This window comes from Bos mutus, chromosome 14 (genome assembly GCF_027580195.1).
Source record: "Bos mutus isolate GX-2022 chromosome 14, NWIPB_WYAK_1.1, whole genome shotgun sequence".
NCBI classification, from domain to species: domain Eukaryota; kingdom Metazoa; phylum Chordata; class Mammalia; order Artiodactyla; family Bovidae; genus Bos; species Bos mutus.
The window spans coordinates 18,003,316-18,029,151 of record NC_091630.1 but is presented as its reverse complement, the minus strand read 5'-3'; the positions used below and the strand labels follow the sequence as shown (position 1 = coordinate 18,029,151).

General features: G+C 39.9%; 1 long non-coding RNA gene across 1 annotated transcript in view; it reads right to left on the bottom strand.

Annotated features, from left to right (window-relative positions):
* The window catches only part of LOC138990794 (uncharacterized), a 79,925-nt gene that overhangs the window by 46,483 nt on the left and 7,606 nt on the right, over positions 1-25,836 (bottom strand). Inside the window, exon 2 of the long non-coding RNA XR_011466908.1 lies at positions 13,247-13,408. This is a non-coding gene — a long non-coding RNA (uncharacterized lncRNA). The remainder of the gene's footprint in view (positions 1-13,246; positions 13,409-25,836) is intronic.

Sequence of the window (25,836 nt, the reverse complement as noted above, 5' to 3'; positions counted from 1 at the left end):
TTATTGTATTACACCAATATCTCCCTTTAATATTTAGTTGTTCCTATATAGGGTGCATTGATACTTATAAGCATTATATCAACTTGTTGGATTGATCCCTCTATCATTATGCAATGCCCTTCTTTTTTTTTTTTTTTTTACAGACTTTATTTTAAAGTCTATTTTGTCTGATATAAGTATTGCTACCCCAGCTTTCTTTTAGTTCCTATTTGCATGAAATATTGTTTTCCTTCCCTCAACATTCAGTCTGTCTGTCTCTAGATCTGAAGTGAGTCTCTTTTAGGTAGCAAACATACGAGACATGTTTTGTTTTCTTTTGTTTAATCTATTCAGCCACCATATTTATGTCTTTCGATTGGAGCATTTTTTTCTATTTACATTTAAAGTAATTATTGATAGGTGTGTACTTACTGCCATTTTGTTCATTGTTTTCTGGTTGTTCTGGTAGTTCTTCCTTGCTCCTTTCTTCTTCTCTTCTTGTCTTCCCTTGTGATTTGACGACTTTCTTTCGTGTTATGCTTGGATCCTTTTCTTTTTTGTGTGTGTCTGTCTACCATAGTTTCTTGGTTTGTGGTTACCATAAGGTTCATATTTAACAATCTATGTACATAGCAGTCTATTTTAATTGGATGGTCACTTAAGTTCAAGCACACTCTAAAAGCAGTACGTGTTTACTCCCTTCATTTTATGTTTTTTGACATCATATTTTACATCTTTTTATTTCATGTAACAGTTATTTTAGGTATATATGATTTTACTGCTTTTATATTTTAACCTTTCTACTGGCTTTACAGGTGGTTGGTAAATCCACTACTTTTACTATTCATTTGTCTTTACCAATGAGATTTTTTTCTTTCATAATTTTCTTGTATCTATTTGTGGCCTTTTCTTTTTCATTTAAAGAAGTGTCTTTAAAATTTTCTGTAAGGCTAGTTTAGTGATGATTAATTCCTTTAGCTTTTGCTTGTCAGGGAAACTCTTTATCTTTCCTTCAATCCTGAATGATAACCTTGCTGGGTAGAGTTGTAAGTTTTTTCCTTTCATTGCTTTGAATATATCATACCAGTTCCTTCTGGCCTGTAAGGTTTCTGCTGAGAAATCAGCTTACAACCTTATGGGGGTTCTCTTGCATGTAAGTTTGCAGATTTTAAGATTCTCCATATCTAACATTTTAATTATAATGTGTCTTGGTGTGGGTTTCTTTGGCTTCATCTTTTTTGAGACTCTGTTTCCATGACTTAGAATGTCTCCCCTTCACCAGGTTAAAGAAGTTTTTATCTATTATTTATTCAAATAGGGTTTCTGTCCCTTTCTTGATGAGAATATTAATATGCTTGATGTTGTCCCAGGGGTCCCTTAAATTATCCTCCTTTTTAAAATTCTTCTTTCTTTTTGCTGTTCCAATTAGGTGATTCCCTCTACCCTATCTTATAGATCTCGGATCCATTCTTTTCCAGCCTCTAGCATGTTGTTGACTCCTTCTCGTGTATTTTTCATTTCAGTTACTGTATTCTTCAAGTCTGATTTTTTTATATGTTCAATCTCTTTGTTGAAGTTCTGAGTTTATCCATTCTTCTCTTGAGTTTGATGAACATTTTTATGGCTATTAATTTGATACCTTTATCTGGTAAATTTATCTGATATCTTTATCTGCTTATCTTTGTTTCGTTTAGTTATTTTTCTAGAGTTTTATCTTGTTCTTTGTTTTTGGAAGATATTTGTTTCCTAATTTTGCCTAACTCTCTGCATTTATTTTTTTTTCTAAGTATCATGTATATCATCTATATCTCCCAGACTGGAAAGAATTGGCCTTATGTAGAGGTCTCCTTATGTGGAGACCACTGGCGCATGTCCCCTGTATAGGCTGTGTGAGCCTTTCTCTTGTGTTTGGGCCACAGCTGCTATCCTGCATGTGGACTGGTAGGTGGGGCTGGCCCCCAGTGTGACTGGCTGTGAGGCCCAGCCTCAACTTTTGTGAGCATGCTAGTGTACAGGGCTGAGGCAGGAGACACTTTGGGGGGTTGCCAGTGTCAGCCAAGGCCGCCCACCAGGTGAAGTGGGGCTCATCTCCCAGGGTGGGAGCCACTTTGGAGGGGCACTGATGCCAGCTAGGGATGCCCATCAGGTGAGGCAGGATGAGAGTCATGTTGGAGGGGCCAGCAGGGTGGCAGTTTGGGCAGGACAGGTCCTCAGGGGAACACTGGGATGGGATGCACAGCATTAGCTAGGTTGGTTAAGAGTGACTGAAATGGTGCCTGCCAAACTAGCTAGATGGAAGGAAAGTTTAGAAAAAGGAGCAGCACCTGCCAGTGCTTCTACCCCCCAAAGAAAGTTCCAGCAGATCCCTATCCCTCTGGTATCTTCCTTAATATTAACTGGTGGATTGTCTCATATGACACAGATGCTTTTCAAGCTATTGCCTCTGTCTTGGGACTTGAAGCAGGTGAGTTTGTGTGTGTGCCCTTCAAGAGGTAGAGTCTCAGTTTCACCCAGCCCTTCAACTCTCCCAGATTTAAGCCCCACCGGTTTTCAAAGCCAGGCATTATGCAGGCTCGTATTCTTGCTGCAGGTTCCCTGGGCTGGGGAGCCTAGTGTGGTGCTCAAATCCCTCACTCCTCAGGGTGGACCTCCATAGTTGAGATAGCATTCCCATTTTGGAGTTGCCACACTAGGAGTATGGGTTCTAACTAGGCTGCATCTCTGCCCCTCCCACCCATCTCATGGTGGCTTTTTCTTTATATTTTTAGTTGTAGAATATGTTTGGCTTACTCCCGGTCATTCTTAAAAAGTTGTTTTATATGTAGTTGTAGTTTTGGTGTGTCCATGGGAGGAGGTGAACTCAGGATCTTCCTATTCTGCATTTTGATCTGAATTCAAGAAAGAAACCAGAAGAGAGGAAATTTGAACATATTTGGAGAAGGGGGTTGTTGGAAGTTAAGTAATATAGCAAGATTGCAAAAAAGGTAGAAGGAGATTGGGAAAGGAGTTTATGAAGACAAAAATGAATTCCTTCTCCCTCTAAAACAGAAAAGAAAGAAATTAAAACAAAATTTATTGGTTTGTGGGGGTTTGGGTTAGTTTAATTTTTAAATTTTTACTTATTTATTTTATATTGGAGTACATTTGATGTACAACATTGTATTAGTTTCAGGTATACAACAAAGTGATTTAATTATACATGTACATATATCTGTTCTTTTTCAGATTCTTTTCCCCTCTAGATTATTACAGAGTATTGAATAGAGTTCCCTGGTCTATTCAGTAGGTCTTTGTTGATTATCTATTTTGTATATAATAATGTATATATGTTAATCCCAGCTTCCTAATTTATCTCCCCTTCCGTTCCCCTTTGCTAACCATAAGTTTGTTTTCTGCTTCTGTAAATCTATTTGTTTTGTAAATAGGTTCATTTGTATATTTTTTATATTCCACATGTAAGTGGTAGCATATGATACTTGTCTTTCTCAGTCTTACTTCACTTACTATGATAATCTCTAGGTCCATCCATATTGCTGCAAATGGCATTATTTCATTCTTTTAATGGCACAGTAATATTCCATTCTTTATCCACTCCTCTGTTGATGGACATGTAGGTTGCCTTCATGTCTTAGTTATTGTAAATGGTGCTGCAATGAACATTGGGATATGTGTATCTTTCTGAAGTATGGTTTTCTCTGGTTATATGCCCAAGAGTGCGATTACTAGGTCATATGGCAGTTCTATTTTTAGTTTTTTAAGGAACTTCCATACTGTTCTTCATAGTAGTTGTACGATTTATGTTCCCGCCAACAGTGTAAGAAGATTCCCTTTTCTCCACACCCTCTCCAGAATTTATTGTTTGTAGACTTTTTGATGATGGCCATTCTGACTGGTGTGAAGTGATACCTCATTATAGTTTTATTTACATTAATAACACATTTGAGTTGAGCATATTTTCATGTGCTTTTGGACCATCTGTATGTCTTCTTTGGAGAAATGTCTAGTTAGATTGTCTGACCATTTTTGATTCGGTTCTTTGTTTTTCTGATATTGAGCTACATTAGTTATTTGTATATTTTGGTGATTAATCCCTTGTCAATTGCTTCATTTGCAATATTTTCTCCCATTCTTTGGATTGTTTTTTTGTTTTGTTTGATTTCCTTTGCTGTGCAAAAGCTTTTAAGTTCTGTCAGGAATATTAAGAAACAATTGTGAACAAGCAACAAAGTTTTATATGAACCATTTTCTCCTGATTATCTTGATGCTAAAGCAGAAAACAAAATTAAAACAAAATTTGTATTTGAGATGGTGGGAAGTTATATGGTCTCACACTTCTGGCCTCCAAAGGGACACAAAATTATCTGATGAAAGGAGGTAGACAGGGGTGTAAAATAGGTTGGAGAATAGATCTGGAACAGATGCTAAGGAGAATGGGAAAGAGTAGTAACTAGTAACAAATGAAAATCAAGTTAAATGGTGTTGGGACCCAAGTGAGTCTGGAAACCTTGAAATTGTAGCTGTTTCAGTTGCACAGTTGGGCAACTTTCCTTACTTCCATTGCTCAAATCAACAGTGTACAAACAATGAAGTCTAGCACAAGAGGGACTCGGCAGTGTAAAAAGGGTGAGTTCACTGAGAAATGAGCAAGAAGTTTAGATGGAAAAAGAGTCCATGAGGGATTGATGGATTAGGGCAAGAAGGAAAGGCTGCAAGAACTAGGGATGAAGTTGAAAAGCAAACTTCAAATCCAATGATTATTCTGTGCGTTTTGTTTATGGGATCAAATTATATATTCTATATAGCCATTAGGGTGTATTTGGTTAAAAGTAAAATCTACCCCCTCAAATGACTTTCAATAACGGGACATAACAAAAAATCTAGAACTAGGCATCTCTGTGAGTAGTTAAATAAATGGCACAATAATATCAGGAATCTGGGCCAATGTCTCTGCTCTCGTCTCCGTTACTCTCACAAATTGTAAAATGGCTGCCAGAAGTCACCACAGGATTCCTGTCTTTGTAAAACACTACCCCTAGCCAGCCTTGGGAGGTCTAAGCCATGGTGTGATTGCTGCTGCTGTGGGTGTGGTTTTCTCCCTAACGCCAGATGGAGTAGGCTTCTGCTAACTATGACAACAGTGAAGAGTGGTCTATGAGAATCAGAAGTTATTATTCTTTAGAATAGCCATCAAACAAAAACTCAGTACCGTTAAGTGCCCAAGTGACAGTCACTGCACTAGTGCTTCAGGTATTTTTCCTAGAGATCTTTACATCAATGCAGTAAGGAATAATTTCCCTATTTATCAGGTGTGGAAAATGAAGCCCACTGAAGGGAAAGTACTTGGCTGGGGTCACTCAGGACTTCCCCAAGTTCAAGGCAAGTGCTAATTACCCTGATGGAGATTATGACCAAAATGCATAAAATCCTTTGAACCTTTACTAAAACATTCACCTTCTCAGGACAGCTAAATTTCTACTGTCTTTTCCCTTTATCTAAAAAAAAAAAGATACTTCTACCTAACCTCTTGTTTTTCTCATTAATATACATCTGAATATGTTGCAAATATTTCTGAAAAAATACTTTCCACGTTAGGTCTTCCATGTACTTGACTTTCCTGACTTCAATTCACAGTCATATATTGGCTGATGCTTCTAAGTTTCCTCCATGTGTGGAACTTGGATCCTCTGTGTTTCAGCTAAATGAACATTTGAGGTTGAAAAAGGAAGTGGGCTGGTAGGCCACAGTCTGCCTTACATTGTTTGGACAAATGTAACAGTTCACTGTATTTTACCTTTATTTTATTAAAAGAGTATAAAATATAGATAAAAGTATTGATGATAAGAATAAGAAGTGTTAGTCTTATAAACTTAGTATAGTTATGACAGAAAGGAGCAAATCTTCATTCTCCTCTGATGCTTTTTAGACTTCAAGTGATTAATTTTTATCAAGTTGTGATGGAAAAATGCAAAATTGAGAATATGAGTAAAATGATAGAGCCATATTATCAAAGATTATATACACACACACAGAAATAAAATCCTCCCTTCAAATATATAATTCTATTAATTAGCATTCATGCAGTGTACTCTAATTCACATTTTCGCAAACTCATACATGAAAAGGGGACTATCTACTTCTCTTTATATTCACAGTTCTCAAATCTCGTGGTCTTCTTTAAATAACTTTTCTCATTTCTTCCTAACACCCACCTTGATCCTTTTACTTTTAACAGAAGTCTAACGCTGCTGTTCCTCAATGTTTGTCTCTGACTCTTCCTCTCTGTCCTGAACTGCAACTCTCACGCTTTCATTTTTTTCTATCAATCGCACTTGCTTCCCTTTCCCCTAAGATGTTCCTAAATGTCTCAGTGATTTTTCTTCCCAAAGTGATCCTAAGTGCCTTTAACCAAAGAGAATAGGAATACAGTCAACATAAAGAAGTAAGAATTAGAAATAGAAATAACTTACGTGTTGGCAGTTTCTTAGTATTTTTTTCCATATGGATTATTCCTTATTTGTGCTCTTTAGACCATATCTATTAGAATTCCTCTGCCTGGCACAGTCTTGAGAATCTTGTTATAAGCACTGAATGTTGTATTAAACAATAAAATTTAGTGAACAGTGCACCCAGAGGACCTAAATTCCAATCTAATATCTGCCTTTGGATAATAATTAACACCACAAGATTTTGCTCATTTTAGACTTAGTAGAAGGAAAAACAAATCTAAATTCACAAAAAATCTGAATCACAGACCATTTTTAAAAGCTAAATTGCTGGGACTTCCCTGGTTGCCCAGTGGTTGGGAATCCGCCTGCCAATGCAGGGGATACGAGTTCCATCCCTGGTCTGAGAAGATTCCACATGCCCTGGAGCCACTAAGTGGTCACTAGCCCATATGCAACAACTACTGAACCCAAACTCCAGAGCCCGTGCCCTGCAACAAGAGAAGTCACGGCAATGAGAAGCCCGTGCACCACAATGAAGTGTACCCCGACTCGCTGCAACTAGAGAAAACCTTCATGCAGCAGCGAAAACCCAGTGCAGCCAAAAGAAAAAAAAAGCTAAATTTTTGCATTATTTTCCTATATCTATCCCCCGGAGAAGGGAATGGCAACCAACTCCAGTATTCTTGCCTGGGAAATCCCATCGACAGAGTAGCCTGGAAGGCTATACAGTCCAAGGGGCAAAGAGTCAGACGTGACTTAGGGACTAAACAATTTGAACTGCTAAGTAACTTGAACTGCTAAGCAAGGTTTGCTAAGTTTTGCCTACCCTAATAATTGAATAACACTTCGGGTAGTTAGTAGGATTAGTTTAAATATAAGGACTTCCCTGGTGGTCCAGTGGTTAAGAATCTGCCTGTCAATGCATGGGACATGGGTTTGATCCCTGGTCTGGGAAGATCCTACATGCCACAGGGCAGCTAAGCCCCTGTGCCACAACTGCTGAGTCCATGCTCTGAAACTCATGAAGCCCGCGTGCCTAGAGCCTGTCCTCTGCAACAAGAGAAGCCACCTCAATGAGAAGCCTGAGCACTGTGACAAAAGGTAGCCCTGCCTCATTACAACTAAAGAAAGCCTTGAGCAGCAACGAAGACCAAGATCAGCCAAAAAAGAAAAAAAAAAAAGAAAGAAAGAAAGAAAGAGTAAACGTAAATAGCAAAAGGGTATATCTCCTTGAAAACCTTTCTACTTTTAAGTAGGCTAATATTGTAACCACATAGTCACAGTCTCACTTGGGACTAATTTTTTCTTGCGATAGCACTGAGAGTTATTCCTTCTAAGAATGGTTTCAATAGAGAATTATATTTTATTTTAATCTCAAGAATTAGGGTTACATCTCTGACAAAATTAGAAAGGGTTAGAAAAGGATTCACTGAATGAAATAGCATATGTGATTTCAACTGTGAGGGACAGGATCAAACATTGTCATAGGTGGTATTAATCTTCAGTCTATTGCTTCATTTATCATAAGTAATTAGGTGGTACTTTGTTATGTCATCAAGTTCGTAGGCCTTAATTAGAAAAAGAAATCTGCATTATATGGAGAATTAGTGGATTTTGAAACACTTAGATATAGCACTTGGTGGTGGCTTAGTCGCTAAGTCATGTCTAACACTTGCAACCCTACCAGGCTCCTCTGTCCGTCGGATTTCCCGGGCAAGAATACTAAAATGGGTTGCCATTTCCTCTTCAGGGGATCTTCCCCACCTAGGGATCAAACTTGGGTCTCCTGCGTTGCAGGCAGATTCTTTACCAACTGAGCCACCAGGGAAACCCAGAAATAGCACTTAACTGATGCCAACTCCCTCCCCCCAAATTCTTAGGGAGAAAATAAAGGAAGAGCAAAGTGCCATTCAAAACCCACAAGATTTGGAGTAAAATGACCAGTCCGTATCTGGAGCACAATGTACTGTGATTTTGGACAAGTCCTCTAACCTCCCTGAGCCTGTTTTCCAGTTGCAAAATGATACTACCAACCTCAGAATGTTATTTTGAGTGTTAAGTTCAGTCATGCATAAGAAAATGTTTGAAACCTATTTAGTAGCATTTCAAATGCTAGACTAAAACTGGAGGAACGTTTAATTTGCATTTGATTGTTTTTAAAATGAAATTGTTCTCATCTTGGTCTAAGAGAAAAATTTCCTGCAACACTTGGCATCTTTTGAAAAACTAATAATAAACTCTTCCACACATGACTGACTCGCAATCACTTCATACTTTTGTGAAAAGAAGGAAACATGGTTTCAAAAGTAGTGATTTTAGTCAAACTATCAAATCATCCCTACTTTTGGGTCAGGAAAACATCTCCATGTGGATGCAGTGTGGAGTTTAAAGTGGTTTTTCACTGAAACATCAACAATAATAATTTTAGCTATGTTGTTAAAAGTTAAGTTTTCATTATGTTTGGTTTAGCATGAACTAAAGTTTTACAAAGAGTACTAGGATCATAACAGATGACAGGAAAGCACTGAAGGAAAGAATTGCCTTTAATGTATTTTGTGTTTATACATGCAGGAAAACTAAGATAGTAACTCTTGACTAGGCTAGATCATCCAACTCCAGATGGTGATAGGTAATATGTGTGTTGTGTGTTAAGTCACTCAGCTGTGTCCGATTCTTTGCGACCCCACAGTCTGTAGCCCGCCAGGCTTCTCTGTCCATGGAATTCTCCAGGCAAGAATACTGGAGTGGATTGCCATTCCCTTCTTCAGAGGAACTTCCCAACCCAGGGATTGAACCCTGGTCTCCTGCATCACAAGCAGGTTCTTTACCGTTTGAGCTACAGGGACATTCTGATAGGTAATATCATCATTAATAAATAATTTGTTTATTATTCACAGGACTCTAAGCACTGAATGGAGAATAACAAAGGAGGAATGTAAATATGTAATAACACATCACCTATCAGAGTTTTGAAATATATAAATTGTGCTCAGGCTAAAATGCCAGTCACTTTCCCCTGTTGCCTGCAGATTAGAAGAGTCTTCTGTGAAGAGGAGCCATCCTGCCCTGCTCTCTGACCACTTAATTTGGCCAGGGACAGATTCTTGGCCCAAAGTGAGTCAATCATATTTTCAGAGATGGAAAGGCTGAATTGGAGGGTGCTGGCACTGAAGACTCGAGGTCATGAAGAACTGTTGCCAAAATCGACAGCATGGCAGCCCAAAGCCAGTGTTATGAAGGAAAAGAAACTAAAAACTTCACAGAGAAGCAGAATAATTCAGCTGCAGAGAGGAAGATGGAACAGCTGTGAAACAATGATGAAGGGACGTTAGGGAACCAACTAGCTAGAAGGAGGGGAGAATGAGAGAGAGAGCGATCTCTGACCATGCTTCCTTCAGCTGGGTTCTGAATAATGTCTTAAAATAAATCTCATTTCCTTTCTTGTGCTGTCTCCAGTGTGTTTTGGTTTCTGAGAATCAAGGGACACTTTACTAAGCCTTCACTGATTGGACTAGAGCCCAAAGTCAAAAGATAAACAAGAAAGGCACTTGAACAGTCAAATTACATTTCTAAAATACTATGGACTAAAGCTCACAAGACCCTAAGAGTCTTTGATTGCTTATTTAATTTCTTATAGCAGCTTTATTAAGATAATTCACTTACTATAACACTCACCCTTCTTTAATTGTATGTTTACTTTAAATTTCTTTTAATCCCACCGATCCAAATCTCACCTCCAAGTCTACCAGTAGCCTTAATAACCAAGAGAGAATGGCCAGTAAAAGCAAGCACACTAGGGCAATAAAAAGTGACAGTTGACGGCAGCAAAGGAGGAAATAGAAAAACTATAAATAGGAGAACAATAATTCCAAAGAAAAAAAAAAATAAAAAAAGCAATCTGGGGCGTGTAGCGTGTTTTCGTCAGGCCCTTCTAGTTCCGAGGAACAGCTCAAGTTACATCTAATATTAGGGGAAGGAGTTGTAAGGAATGAAGAAAACAAGAATCTCAACCCCACAGGCCTCGTGGGAACTACCAAAGGCCAAATCACCAAGCCTTTGGAAGAACAGGCGCTGCAGCGAAGCCAGACCTCAGGAAGACTGGAACCAAGACTCCGTGGAGAATCCAAGGTTACCCCAGGACTTCAGCATCGGAGTTCGCACATCGTCACCTCTGTGATCAATTATCTACGGCCTCAGTTCTCCCCTCTGGCTGCGCTTGGCAGTGGCTCACAGCTTCTCTGCTTCCCTCCAGTCCACTTTCTCAACCCCTCTTTGGAATTTGTACACTGCCAGCTCTTGACCTATGGCGACCTGCAGACTCATTCTGTTTGGCCGGCGTGGAGGCTTCACGTTTAGAATTCAAAGGTTCTAGGGTGGGGCATGAACTAGGCAGTCACCCAGATCTTTGTCAAGCCCGGCTACCTTCGCCACGCCCTCTCCCCTCATTTGCATAGCCCGTCCCCCTCCTGCTGAAGGTGTCGGAGTGGGTGACTTCTGTTCTCTTCCTCTTTTCTATCTCACAGCTTAGCATCACATTTGCTTCTTCGGAACTTTGGCTTATTCTACCCCATCGGCTCCCTCTGTACATCTTTTTAGCTCCCACTACTACCCAGTAATTCCCAGCTCAAATCCCCCAGAGGTAGAAACCTGAACCACAATCTCCAGTTTTCGCTAAACTTTTCCCATCGGTTCATTTTGTAGATGCTCGCCAGCCTAGAGCATGGCTGCTTTAGGACGGGAGTTGTGCCCTTTCATCAGCAGTGACTGAAGAGTTGCAAGGCCTGCAGAGAACAGAGCACAGCTGTCTGGGGCTGACACCTCAGCAGGGTCCATGAGCAGATACCTGTATTGGGGCTGAGGGAAAAGTGGCTGCAGTAATTGTCCGGCCCAGTGGGTATGAGTGACCTAACTCTGGAAACCTTAAAAAGCCTGAGAGAAATAGGGTTCCATCTAGCTTCCTTAGACAGAGTCTATGACCCTCACATGGAGTCTTTAGTAGTAGTATTAGTCGCTCAGTCATGTCTGACTCTTTGCGACCCTGCAGACTGTAGGCTGCCGGGTTCCTGTGTCCATGGGATTCTCCAGGCAAGAATACTGGAGTGAGTTGCCATTTCCTTCTCCAGAGGATCTTCCTGACCCAGGAACTGAACCCAGGTCTCCTGCATTGCAGGTAAATTCTTTACCATCTGAACTACAAGGAAGTCCTGTAGCTTGGAGTCTTTAAGAAAAGGTTAAATTGCGTTCAGTGTCCTCTAGCTAAGGAATCAAGTGATGTGTATAGTACATTTTGGAAGCATTTCCATGGAAAATCATGAAAGTAAAAATAACGGAAGGTATTTAATGTGTATTCAGATATTTGAGAAACCTTGGATGGTTTAAAAAAGAGAAAAAAAAAAAAACAACCTCATTTTTCATTGAAATAAGAATTAGTCCCACAAAGTTAAGAACAAAAGCTTCGGAAAGTTTTCTAATCCTGGCTCTGCCATTTCCCAGCTAGCAAATTCTTTAGTAATTCAGTTCCTCAATTGCCTCATCTCTAAAATGAGGGTAATAAAAGTATCTGTCTTGTAGAATTGTGAGATTAAACAAAATAATCCAAATAAAACCTTTAGTGTGTGTACCTGGTGGATAGTTGGTGTTCAAAATTAATTAATTACTGCTGCTGTTATCTTGTTACTATCACATAAATAAAGGAAGTATATATTGATACATTAGTAGGATTTTTACAATGGTTGAGATTTTTCTCTTTGTACATATGTATTCTATTTGGCATTTCGTTCTAGCTCTGTCACACGAATTATGTATTGTATTTCCACACGAAACAAACTGCTTCAATTGACTTGCTATACTCTATAACAACAGTGTTTTTTTTTTTTTTGAAGGTGGGTGGTTCTGAGCTTATTTTAACCCTATTGCTGGTCTGCTATCCAGACTAGCACTCTTAGCTTATCTTGGTGCCTAGACGGAAAGGCAACCCAGGCAAGGCACCCTTAAGAGCAGGCTGCAGTCAGACAGCTGTCAATTTGAAAGTAAACACCTTTGAAAAACAACAAAGGCTAGCGCTGATGCCAAAGGATTTATCCAAAGTCAGTCTCTTTGGAGTCTCTGGCCAGTTCTAGGATGACTTCCTGCCTGGAAATAAGACAGGAAAGTGCTGAATTAGTGCACGCCAAAAGGACTGAGGCCTGAAAGAAGTAGAACTCAACACAACCATGAGAGCTTTAGAAAAGAAATCAATGCTAGTCCCACCTTAGACCAATTAAATTCTAATCCTCAGGGCTGGGGGAGGGGATGGAAGAGGGAAAGCAGCCATATTTGGTTTTTTACTTATTTACTTTTGGCTGCACTGGAATTTATTTATTCCTTGCTCTGTGCAGGCTTTCTCTAGTTGCAGCGAGTGGAAGCTACTGTTCTTTGTGGGGCATGGGTTCCTCATTGCAGTGGCGTCTTTTGTTGCAGAACATGCACCCTAGAGCACTCAGAGTTCAGCAGTTGCGGTGCAGGGCTTAGTTGTTCCACAGCTTGCAGAATCTTCCCAGACCAGGGATTGAACCCATGTCCCCTGCATTGCCAGGGGGACTCTTATCCACTGTACCACCAGGAAGCCCAACTCAGCCATATTTTTACAGCTCCTCAAATCCTTCTAAAGTGTAGCTAGGGTTGGAACCCCACCAGTTCAGTTCAGTTCAGTCACTCAGTCATGTCTGACTCTTTGCGACCCCATGGACTGCAGCACGCCAGTCTTCCCTGTCCATCACCAACTCCCAGAGCTGACTCAAACTCATGTCCATCAAGTCGGTGATGCCATCCAACCATCTTACCTCTAGGACTTCTTCTGATTGGCTTCTGCCATTGGGTAAGCCCTCCTCAGAAGACAGCCTTCTGGGCAAGAACAGAGGAAAGGAGGAAAAACATTGCCCAGGGACCTGCTCATCATTGCAGCCTCCTCAGGAGTTGGCCGGGCCTTAACCCTCTGCTGAGCACTGTGTGGAAACAAAGGGAAAGGAGGCAAGAAGATTGTGATTAGCACTGACTGCCTTCTCAGAGCTTTCGACACAGCTGGGAAGTCTTTATTAGCACTCAAGAAATGGTCGAGGGGCTTCCCTGTTAGTTCAGTGGCTAAGACTCCATGCTTCCGATTCAGGGGACATGGGTTTGATCCCTGATTGGGGAATTGGATCCCACATGCTGCAACTAAGAGTTCACACTTAAAGATTTCTCATGCCACAACGAAGATCGAAGATTCGTGTGCCACAACTGAGACCCTGTGCAGCCAGTGAAAGAAAGAAAGAGTCACAGAACTGCAAGGCATTAAATACTTTGTGGCTGTGATTGAAGGGACACGCTCTGAGAGTTCAGCCAAGGTTGAGGGGAAGGTCAACGTGGAGGAGAAAAAAACCTCATGAGAATGAATAAGACCTTGGCATAAAGGGAGCCTGGGGAAGGCAGTTACCAGAACAGAGAACAGAAGGAACAAGTCAAAGAAAGGGCATGAGGTAACACAAACAGTGACGAGACCACTGTATTGAAGGTGCAGGATATCCTGGGGAGTAGTAGGAAATACACTCGGATGACTCAAGCTGAGTGAGGCCAAATTATGGAGGGCTGGTGTACTAGGCTGAGTAATTTAAATGTTATGCAATAGGAATGCAGTCCCAACAGGAATGGGGTCTTCAGTAATGATAGGCAATGTTTTTGAGTAATCAGACAGAATATTGGAGGAGACCAGAGATAGCAAGACTAAGTAATATTGATGGTTACAGTAATCCTAATGTGGGAAATTAAAAATAAAAAAACAAAAACAGAAGGCCTATTGGCCATAACAGAAACTGATGAAGAGTAAATCCTAATAATAGCTTTACAGTGTGTGCTTATTTTGACCTTTGTCAGATTATATAATACATGCACATTATATAATTTGAGAAATCACAGAAAAGTAAAGAGAAAAAATGCATAATCTCTCTAAACACAAGTAACAACTTCTCTGGCATTTCTTTCCAGTTTTTCACATACTTTTATGTGGTTGTGATCTCACTGTCTAAGCAATTTTGTATCCCATCTTTAATATAATATGTGTGAGAATTTTCTATATCATTAATAGCTTTAAACTTTTATTATTGTAGCTGTGTTGCCTCTGTTAATATGGATGTACTGTGATTTATCTGTAGGGCAATAGATTTCAGTTTTGTTTTTTTTTTTCTTCCCCCTGTTAAAAAAGTGCTATGCAGCCAAAAAAAAAAAAAAAAAAAAAGTGCTATGTAGAAGTATATCTCTGTGTATTATTCTGTCCATCCTGGTGGTTAGATCCATAAGACAAATTCCTAGAAGACATTAATGAATAAAATAAAAAAATTTTTTTTTACTTGCTGAGAATTTGCTTTTCCAAGTATTGAACTAATTTGCACTCCTGCCAACAGAGTAGAGCAATGCTATTTTTTACTCTAATTATCTTTCCTAATTTGCTAGAGTAAAAAAAAAGAAATCTAACTTGTATTTTTAATTTGTGAAGTTGAACTTTTTATGTGCCTATTAACTGCTTATATGAATGGCTTGTCCCTTCTCTTTTCCCATCTAGAAACAGTAAGAAGGAACAAATTTTAGAATTAGCAAAATACCTAAGGATGAAAAAGAGTGAAGTTTCAATGTTCTTGGTCAAATATAAATAAGAGAAAGCAAATAAATAAATAAACAAGATGAAAGATTAGATAACAAACTAGAAAAAGAAATCCAACACATGGCAGAAAACAGTCTGCTTTCAAAAAATACAAAGAGCTTATACCAATCAATAGGTCAACAGTCTAACAGAAGAATGGGCAAGGACATGACAAATGGCTCTAGAAAAGGAAATACAAGTGGATTTTAAACACAAACTGATACCCAGCTTTCCTAACAATAAAATATGCAAGTTAGAATGAAAATGAGATTGCATTTTCACTTAGATTTGCAAAGGCCAAAATGTTTAATAAACAGACTTTGTCATGGAGGATATTAGACAACAGGCACTCTTCCACTGTCAATATACTGCTAATTTATGTGATCACTTTGGGGGATAATTGGACAATAGATTTCAATGTGGAAAAGAGACATGTCCTTTGACCCAACAATTCCACTTTTGGAATTTATCCTACAGATGATTCGCAATATGCATGAAATAATATAAAACCCAAATCATCATTGCAAATTTGGTTGTAGGAGTATAATATTGGAAAGAACCTAAGATGTGTTCAGTTCAGTCGCTCAGTCGTGTCTGACCCTTTGTAACCCCATGAATTGCAGCACGCCAGGCCTCCCTGTCCATCTCCAACTCCCAGAGTTCACTCAAACTCACATCCATCGAGTCAGTGATGCCATCCAGCCATCTCATCCTCTGTCGTCCCCTTCTCCTCCTGCCCCCAATCCCTCCCAGCATCAGAGTCTTTTCCAATGAGTCAACTCTTTGCATGAGGTGGCCAAAGTACTGGAGTTTCAGCTTTAGCATCATTCCTTCCAAAGAACACCCAGGGCTGATCTCCTTCAGAATGGACTGGTTGGATCTCCTTGCAGTCCAAGGGACTCTCAAGAGTCTTCTCCAACACCACAGTTCAAAAGCATCAATTCTTCGGCGCTCAGCTTTCTTCACAGTCCAACTCTCACATCCATACATGACTACTGGAAAAACCATAGCCTTGACTAGACAGACCTTTGTTGGCAAAGTAATGTCTCTGCTTTTGAATATGCTATCTAGGTTGGTCATGACTTTCCTTCCAAGGAGTAAGCGTCTTTTAATTTCATGGCTACAGTCACCATCTGCAGTGATTTTGGAGCCCCCCAAAATAAAGTCTGACACTGTATCCACTGTTTCCCCATCTATTTCCCATGAAGTGATGGGACCAGATGCAATGATCTTAGTTTTCTGAATGTTGAGCTTTAAGCCAACTTTTTCACTCTCCACTTTCACTTTCATCAAGAGGTAATACATGATGTGCATGATGTATTTGTACAGTTGAATATTATGCATCCATTAAAAAGAACAATGTGCCTTTGTGGGTACTGATATAGCATTTCTCCAGGATATACTGTTTAAAAAAAGTAAGATACAAAGACTACCACTCTGTAAAAGGGGTGAGGAGCATAGGTGTTCATTTGCTTGTATATGCAAATGAGGGAACTGACAGAGGCCGAGAATTTTCCCTTTATCCTTTCGTTCCTTTTGAACTGTATGTTCTATATCTACAATGGGAAGATGTGACTGTTAAGAGGACGATGATGGATTTTGTACATTTTGTAAAATCAAGGTTCAAAAGGGCAGCTGCTTGGATTCTCTCCAGGTTGTGATCTGAATAAAGCTGTACTGTTAGTCTTCCTGGATGGTAAGCCCAAGTTCATAGTGGCTGTCAATGTTGACTTCCCTGTTGAATCACCACCATCTAGCCCAGATGGTAGGTGCTTTGTAAACGTGTCTTAGATGACTAAAAGATTCTAAAGAATAGAAAACTGAAGCAGCCATAGACAGAATCAGAGAGATCCATGTAAAAAAAGACTCAGAGACAAAAGCATTTATGAGTGTAAAGAAGGTAACTTGCAAAAATGTTGCAAGGGAATCAGACTTCAGAAGGAGTGGCCCAAAGCCAGCCCGCCCCTTCCATACCAGTGCTCTTGTCTATAGCAGGGTCAAAGCTACGGAGAGGAAGCTGGAGGGGTGGGTGGGGCCAGATTGCCATGGGTCCTAGACACTGCGCAGTGGAGGGAAAAGAATGAATGAGAGAAGTCAGAAAGAAACTGAAAGCCCAGACATGTTGTTCAGACTACTTTGGCTTCAAGAAACAGAGATCTAAACCAAAGCAGGAATTTATTGGCTTGTGTAACTGGAAAGTCCAGAGATTTGACAATATCATCAGGATATTCTTTCTCGTTCTCTACTTTCCCCCCCCCCCCCAACCCCACCCCTACATTTCTGTGCTGGCTTCATTCTCTTGTAGACTCTTGACACATGCTGGCTTCTGACAGCTCCAATTTTATAATTAACAAGTAAGTGGTCCTAGTAGTTCCTAAGAATTCTACTAAAAATCTTAAAAATGATATTTATTGGACAGCTTGAATCACTCACCCATCCCTGAAATAATCCTGTTCAAAATACTAGTAGACCAGGCAAGTGTCATATGATCACCCCTAAGGAGATCAAACCAGTCAGTCCTAAAGGAAATCAGTCCTGAATGTTCATTGGAAGGACTGATGCTGAAGCTGAAGCTCCAATACTTTGGCCACCTGACGCAAAGAACTGACTCATTGGAGAAGACCCTGATGCTGGGAAAGATTGAAGGCAGGAGAAGAAGGGGACGACAGAGGATGAGGTGGTTGGATGGCATCACCAACTCGATGGACACGAGTTTGAGTAAGCTCCGGGAGTTGGTGACGGACAGGGAAGCCTGGCGTGCTGCAGTCCGTGGGGTTGCAAAGAGTTGGACATGCCTGAGTGACTGAACTGAACTAAAGGGTTAACACCGCTCTAATGTTATGAACTAAGAGTGAGGGAGGGGTAACTCCTCCAAAGAAATCAGGATGCTGTTTCCAAATACAAAGATGTTAAATAAGTAAAATCAATAATAGCACTCCATTCTTCAGTTCAGTTCAGTTGCTCAGTCATGTCCGATTCTATGATCCCATGGATTGCAGCATTCCAGGCTTCCCTGTCCTTCACCAACTCCTGGAGCTTGCTCAAACTCACGTCCATCGCATGGGTGATGCCATCCAACCAACTCATCCTCTGTTGTCCCCTTCTCCTCCTGCCTTTAATTTTTCCCAGCATCAGGATCTTTTCCAAGGAGTCAGTTCTTCACATCAGGTGGCCATTCCACTCTAGGCAAAAACAAAAAATCAAATGAATATTGTTCCATTCTTTAGAAATAAAAATTGGAAAAAATCTTTGGAGAGAGGGAAAAGTCAAGATCCTAGATGTGGTGGGGGAAATTATGGGAGAAAACTCTGGAAGAAATGGGAAGGGATAGTGTTCAGATGGAAGTATTCATGGTAGATAACTAATTATGGATTCCAAGGGCTGGGAAGGATCATGGAGGCTGCCCAAGGCAGCTCCCTTACTTCTCTTCTGGGAGCTTCTACACATAAATTAGGATCCCTTCCTTACAAGACCATTTGAACTCTACTTGAACATACTCATAATGGATGGTTCATGATTGTGGAAAGGATTCAATTTTGTTTTCATCAAATTTGATTCTTTAAAGTGTCTGCTTTTCTTTGAGCTAAAATTTAGTTTTCAGTTTGCCCTCTGATTAATGAACCTCAAGGCTACTCTTTTCACTGGACAGTCCTTTAATCATTGGGAGACACATTCCTACCCCAGTCTTTTCTCTTTCAGCCAAGCACAACTAGTTCTTTTGACCACATATCAGGCAACATGGTTTCCAGCTTTTTCTACAGCCTAATTGTCTTTCACTGGATTCATGATGATTTATATGTGTCTCTCTTTATCTTTATTGCCTCTCTTTATCTGGACACTATACTTTGTTAATACAACCTAAGATTTCATTGGCTTTTTTTTCGCAACACTGTTCAAACTCACCCATTTTGAGCTTGTTACAAATGAAATCCCCAGGTCTTTTTTCTCATGAATGGTTGCCAAGTCAGGCCTTTTATAACTATGCAAGCAGTATTTTTTTTTTTTTTTTTAGCCAGAAGAATGGAGCTTCCTAATTTTTTCTTTTCAATCTCTTGTTGTTTCTTTAAACTCCATCCTGTTATTTCCCTGCCAAAATGCGATACTTTATAACCAGATGGTATGAGGCCTATAGATCTTGCTGCAATAGAAGAACCCTCTGGCATTCGGTTCACCCAACTGGTCTTTTGGCTTACTCATGGGTCAGCTCTCATACTTGATTCCTAAATAATCTGGCTTTTATTCTTTGCTGATGCTTTGGTCATATGTTACATCATTAATAAGTGGGCAGTCTTTCTAACTCATAGCTTGTGTGTGTGTGTGCATCAGATGATGAGCTTTGACCTGTGTTTCAGATCAGTCACCGCCAGCTTTGTGCCAGCTGTTCTAGATGAGCAGACACTGATCCCAGTAAGCTGACCCTCTGTCCCACATGGCCAATGAAACAGTAGCATCTAGGTCAGCTCCAGAAGGATTTATAATTATTCACATCTGGCCTGTGCTTTAAAGCAGAATTCTCAGAGCCCTAACTAACCATTACCCCAGAGCCAAACTGTCTAAGGAGCCTTTGATTCCTGATTCCTAGATGCCCCCTGGCCTCACCCCAATCCTTACTGGAACTAAAGCCCTCCTGATTCCCTTTTGAATCCCTTATCTGGTTCATAAAAGACTCTTTTCAAGGAGAAATACATCTGCTCCAGAATTTGGAAAGGCCTCCTTGATCTAATATTTGCACGCGACTTATTGTCTTAAGATGCTAATATCTAGAAACTTTCTCCTATACATCACCCCAGGTGCCCCGGTATAGACCCTTTGCATACAGACACTCCAAAGTGATCTAACATTCACCTTGTCCCTAAGACATGAAGATTTTGACCGCTGACCTCTCCCGGATGGAGGCTAGCTCATCTGCTTTAATTCACCTCCACCGCTTTCTCACTCAGCTGGTAAAGAATCCACTTGCAATGTGAGAGACCTGGGTTCAATTCCTGGGTCGGGAAGGTCCCCTGGAGAAGGGAAAGGCTACCCACTCCAGTATTCTTGCCTGGAGAATTCCATGGACTGTATCCATATATCGTTCATGGGATTGCAAGGAGTCAGACACTACTGAGCGCCTTTCACACTTCACCGCTCTCTTAGCCCCAATTCTGCCCTTCTAACAGCTTGAGCCTGCTTCTGCACCAGGAAATGTTAAGTACTTGAGCCTCTGGGAAAGTGCCAAGTATGATAACTAAAAAAAAATGTGACACTGAGGGTGTGGTCACAAAATGGAGTTTCTTCTCTGACCCAAAGAAGAGAAGGCGGGTACCTTGTGTCAGGACTAGATACCAGCTGCCCTTTCATCCTGTCTCTTGTAATGCATGCATTCAAGACCCAACGCAGTCACCCTTAAAGAAGAAGGTCTGAAGTCGCAAACTCTCACTACAGTGTAGGACCCACACTGCAGACATTTGAAGGGCCTACCTGTTTGCTGGGATTTATTTCCGTTTTCCCACAGGTCTCTATAATAGCTCATTGTCAGATTGTATCAACAGCAATAAAGAGAAGATATATTTGTGCTTCTGGCTCACATATTCTGTGTCCCTGAAGAAGAAATGCTGGCTTGAAGAGCAATGGTAAAGCAAAACCATCAGTGATGCTCTCATCACCTTTCTAAACTTGTTTTGTGTGATGCCTTTTTCGTCTTATTTTTAAAAGGGGAACCAGATGTTTTCCTAAGGGGAAGTTTTTAACACCTTTCTGAAAAAGAAGGCCCTGGAATTGAGGGACCATACACTCAGGATTTTCCAGGTTATGACCACAATAAAGTACTAATGGATGACATCATCTATAGGAGAGAGGTTTTCATGAATCAGTGCAGTAAATAGTGTATAAGAAGTAATTACTAAAGCTAACAGGAAAATTTCTAATTCCTAGATACTGAAACAATCTTCCTTACCAATCCAAAATTAGTAGATCACAAAATTAGAATATTTTTTCTTTAGATTTGCTAGCCAGTCTAAGATTAAAAACTGAAAAACCAAGCTTTGATGTGTGGGACTTTTTCAGGATGAAATAGAAAGTACCTGGAAGAGAATCCAAACAGAACCATTTAACAAGAAGAAGCGCTGACATATCTGCTGAGGAACTATTCACCAGAAACTTTCGACCAGATCCAAGAATGTCAGTCCCCTGGCTCCTATGCTGATTATCTTGGGACAGAACACAAGTTTCAAAAGAAAAAAGTAAAACACGAGATAGCATTCAGAGAAACTCTGCCAACCCTGAGTTTGAAGATATTAGCAAAAGTAGTCAGCATTTTTGTTTAATACAGACTGTTTAAAGGATTTAAGAGAAATATCGTTTATTTCAGAGTAAAAACAATTGAGAATGACAGAGAGCAAGGTCTTGGATGAGGGAAGAAGGGAATAAAATCAAGAATTCATGGGAAAGGATGTAGACTGGCTCTTTTCCTGAGAGAGGAGGGAAGGTAAAAAAGACTTGACTAAGAGGCAGAGAGAGAGAGCACAGAGAAAGGGAAGGTGAGAGGGTTAATGGTTCACTCAAGGCCTGGATGTTTGCAGTAGAGCAAGGAGGGCGGGAAGCTACCTTTTCCCCTCCCTAGACTAAAATCTGCTCTGCTCCCTCCTGTATTGCCTGCCGCTTAGCACAGTGAGTGGCACATTACTGAGTCTCAGTTAGCTTTCGTTGAATGAAATGAATAAAAGAGTGTGGGCATTAGGCAGTTAGAAGAGTGGGGCATGCTGGAAAAAGTTATGTTAGGAATCAACCAAAAATGAATAAAGGGGTTGCTAATCTGAGGTTGGGTGGTATGCATTTGAATCGAATCTGCATTTCTCTGAAGTTCAGAAGCAAGAACAGAAAAGCAGACAGTAACTGGTGTGACCAAGAGAGTGAAATGGAGAGAGGATAAGAGGACCCAGTGTGTGTGTGAAGGCTCTGAAGGCCAGGCTGGAAATGGGGTCAAAGGCCAACAGAGAGACCGAAAGCAGCAATAGATTGCCAAGGTCATGAGATTACAAATACTTCTGCATTCTTTAGGCAAAGAGACTCTTCATAACATATAGCTTTGTAACAGGCTAAGGGTCCAACTCAAATTTTTACTTTAAATCCTGTGAATATTCAGACAAGAATTGTGTCATATAGCCCAAATTCTTGTAGCCCAGTTTGTTAAAGTAAATGAATAAAAAAGGGAGGAGAGAAAGGAGGACATCATTGGCATCTGTTATGTCTATTAAAATTATGAGCTATTCATATTTCATGTGTCTATCAATGTATATAAAATTTGGATGTGTGTTTAATAATACAAATATTAAACAATATTTTATAGAATATTGTATTTAATAATACAAATAATACAAACAGTAGGGAAGGGGGCAGGACACCTTTGAAAGAATGACATAGCTGGAGGACATGACATAAACTGATTTAGGATCAAATGAGTCCAAGATGGCAGACTTCTACCAGACCTTGAGCCTCGGTAACACATCAGCAAGCTAAACGACACACCCACAGGCACCATGACAGTTCCAGGGCTAACCATCAAGACAAAAAAGTGGGCGGTGGCCCAATTCCTGGACATCTCCACCCCTTCCCCAAAATAGTTGAAATAATTCTCTCCGTCATCAGCCTATGAAGTTACCCAGCCCATAAAAGCTAACTACACCACATTTCGAGGCCACTCGCATCTTCTGAGATGGTCTACATCCTGTCGGTGGAGTGTGTTTCTCTCTAAATAAATCCACTTCTTACCTGTCACTTTGTCTCTCACTGAATTCTTTCTGCGACAAGACATCAAGAACCTGAGCTTCATTAAGTCCTGAAATGAGGTGTGTGATCTCAGTTAGAAGGCTGTGGGTTTTGACTGGATTTGAGTCTGGCACGTGGGTTCAAGTCCCACTCTGAGGTGAATGGTTCCACATATAAACATTCCATCATAAACCTTCTGAGATATTTTCTGCAATATTGTGGTTGACAGCTGTAATTGGAAAATCTGTCAGTTCACTGAGTTCTGTTCTATCTTCTGTGTGGTAGGATGGGACCAAGAGCAAGTAAATACTGAAGTTGAAGACCCAAGGGACAGGCTGGATGTGTGAAGCTACTGAGGGCAGAGTACCAGAACAAAATTTCTAGGTATAGGCATCTTGTTCAGAGCCCACTTACTAAAGGAAAAGGCCTAGAAATGATACCATTTCACCAGGATCAAAGACTGATCAGAGGGACAAATTGGCAGGTACCATATAGAAAGTAAAAATCCAAAATTACTGTGTATTTGCCTCTTTGGAAGGCCCCAGAATCAAACCCTTTGCTCAAACCCATCAGTTGTTTAATTTCTCTGCCTTCAGTATCAAACATATTTTCCTTTCTAGGACTTTCTATTTAAAAGATGAATCTTTGGAATTAATTTTATCGTCTCTTCCTTGAAATATTATGTTTCTTTTAATTTTGTTTGTTTTCAATTTTGTTCATGTCTCTCTCTTTTTGGTTTTGCAAATATATATACTCATATACTTAGGAATCTCAGGTTGGAAATTCTTCACTTATGGAATATCAATGCAAAGGTACATTAGAAGCCTAATTAAAAGAAACAATGACTCATTGTTAGATAGGAGTGAGGTGGGAGAAGAGAATGAAAGGAACTTCCATTCTCCTCCAGATTTCCTAAATCTTAAAAATGTAATGTTTCAAGGGAATCCATTGTTCATTTAAAAGGAAAACAAAAACTCTACACTTGTTTTTCTGTTGGGTCTATAAATCAGTAAATATTAAGATGGAGACAAAATAAATACCTCTTTGCAATTGATCATCTACTTTAGTCATACAAGTCCTTAAATTTGATGGTACTGCAAATTTATACTTCCAAAAATAGTATGTCTCAAGTATTCTTTCTAAATTCCAAAGTGCTTGCTATGAAATTATTTCTCTTCTAGTCAACGCTGAATCACAGAGAAGATCATTTAAAAGAGCTTGTGTGAAGTGTGGAACCAACATTGTACAAAATCTGTATTGGGCTCCCTCATGTTCTTGGTAAAAAGCAAATTATAATACAACTTTAGTGTGTGGCAATTTTTATTTGAACAAAGCCATCTCAAAATCACAGCACTGTAGCAATTGTTTTCCCTTCACGTCCTTGAGATATATTGTTTAAAATTTTTGCTTTTATCACAGGATATAAAACCCCTTAGAAACAGTTTGAAATTGAATACAGATCTCTGGCCCTGAGACTACAGATATTTTTCTCCCTTGCTTAGTTATCCAACTAGTTTAAAATCTTATTCTCTTTGATCATTGACAGGAATGCCGGCTTGGCACAGTCTCTTTAGCTCCAAACTTGTCATTATTATTTTATTTTTTTGCAAACTCCCAAGTATGAATTTCAGCAAGTTAACAAAGTTTAATTCTCCCCTTTAGCCCTAAATATCAGCTGATGCATTCAAGGTATGACATGTCATCTCTTTTCCATCTTTTTACATCCCATAGATTTTCAATTAGCCATTTTGGAGTCTAGCCACATTTGCTAGGAAATAACTGTTTAAATATGTCCTCTGCTAACATATTTCTGATGGGATTCCCCTGGCAAAGGTGGATGGGATTTTTAAAATTGGACCATACCAGAAACAGAATTGTTTTTGGTAATTGCTGACGAGTTTCCTGGCGAGCATACGTGGAGCTGCGGTGACAATTCCATTGAGCAGCATGGACGGCAGAAAAGGGTGAGAGAAGGCACCTGCAAAACAGCTGTCTACTCCCAGCGAGGCTGAGTTCAGCCTTGGTTTCCTCTCCCCAGTGCTTTCTCCCTGCGTAAATGTTTGGTATCTTCTTACTTTCTGCCAAAAATACTAAGCCCAATTTGAAAGGAAAAGAAAAACTTAAAACTTCCCCAAATGGTGTTACAGGGTGTAATAAAATTTTCTTTCTTCCTTACAAATCTACTTGACTGTGACAAAGACTATCTTCAAATAAAAGCCACTGAATCCAATATCCACTCATCTTAAAATAATTAATAATACTATAAAGACTATAAATAAGACTATAAAGAAAGTTGAGTGCCAAAGAATTGATGCTTTTGAACTGTAGTGTTGAAGAAGACCCTTGGACTACAAGGAAATCTAACCAGTCCATCCTTAAGGAAATCAGTCCTGAATATTCATTGGAAGGACTCATGCTGAAGCTGAAACTCCAATACTTTGGCCACCTGATGCGAAGAACTGACTCACTGGAAAAAACCCTGATGCTGGGAAAGATTGAAGGTGGGAGAAAAAGGGGACGACAGACGATGGGATGGTTGGATGGCATCACCGACTCTATGGACATGAGTTTGAGTAAGCTCCGGGAGTTGGTGATGGACAGGGAGGCCTGGTGTGCTGCAGTCCATGGGATAGCAAAGAGTCGGACATGACTGAGTGACTGAACTGAACTGAATATTTACTGAGCTATTAGTAAGTGCCAGGCACAGTGCTTTATTTCATTTAATGCTCCCAGAAACTCTAAGGAGATATTCATTGCCCTGTTTATGAAATGAAGAAACAGATATAATGGAACCTTGATCATGAGCATTTATCTGCCTGTACTAGTAATTTTAGACCTTTTGCTGGAAGGACTCTGAGAATCCAAGTGCACATGTGTATTTTTTCACCCATTAATACCTACAAATATAATCAAAATGGAGGCGGGGGCCAAGATGAGTTACAGTACTTTCAAACTTTTAAAAAAGCATCTTCAGTAATTCTGCTTATACTTAATATACCCCAGAGAAACTCT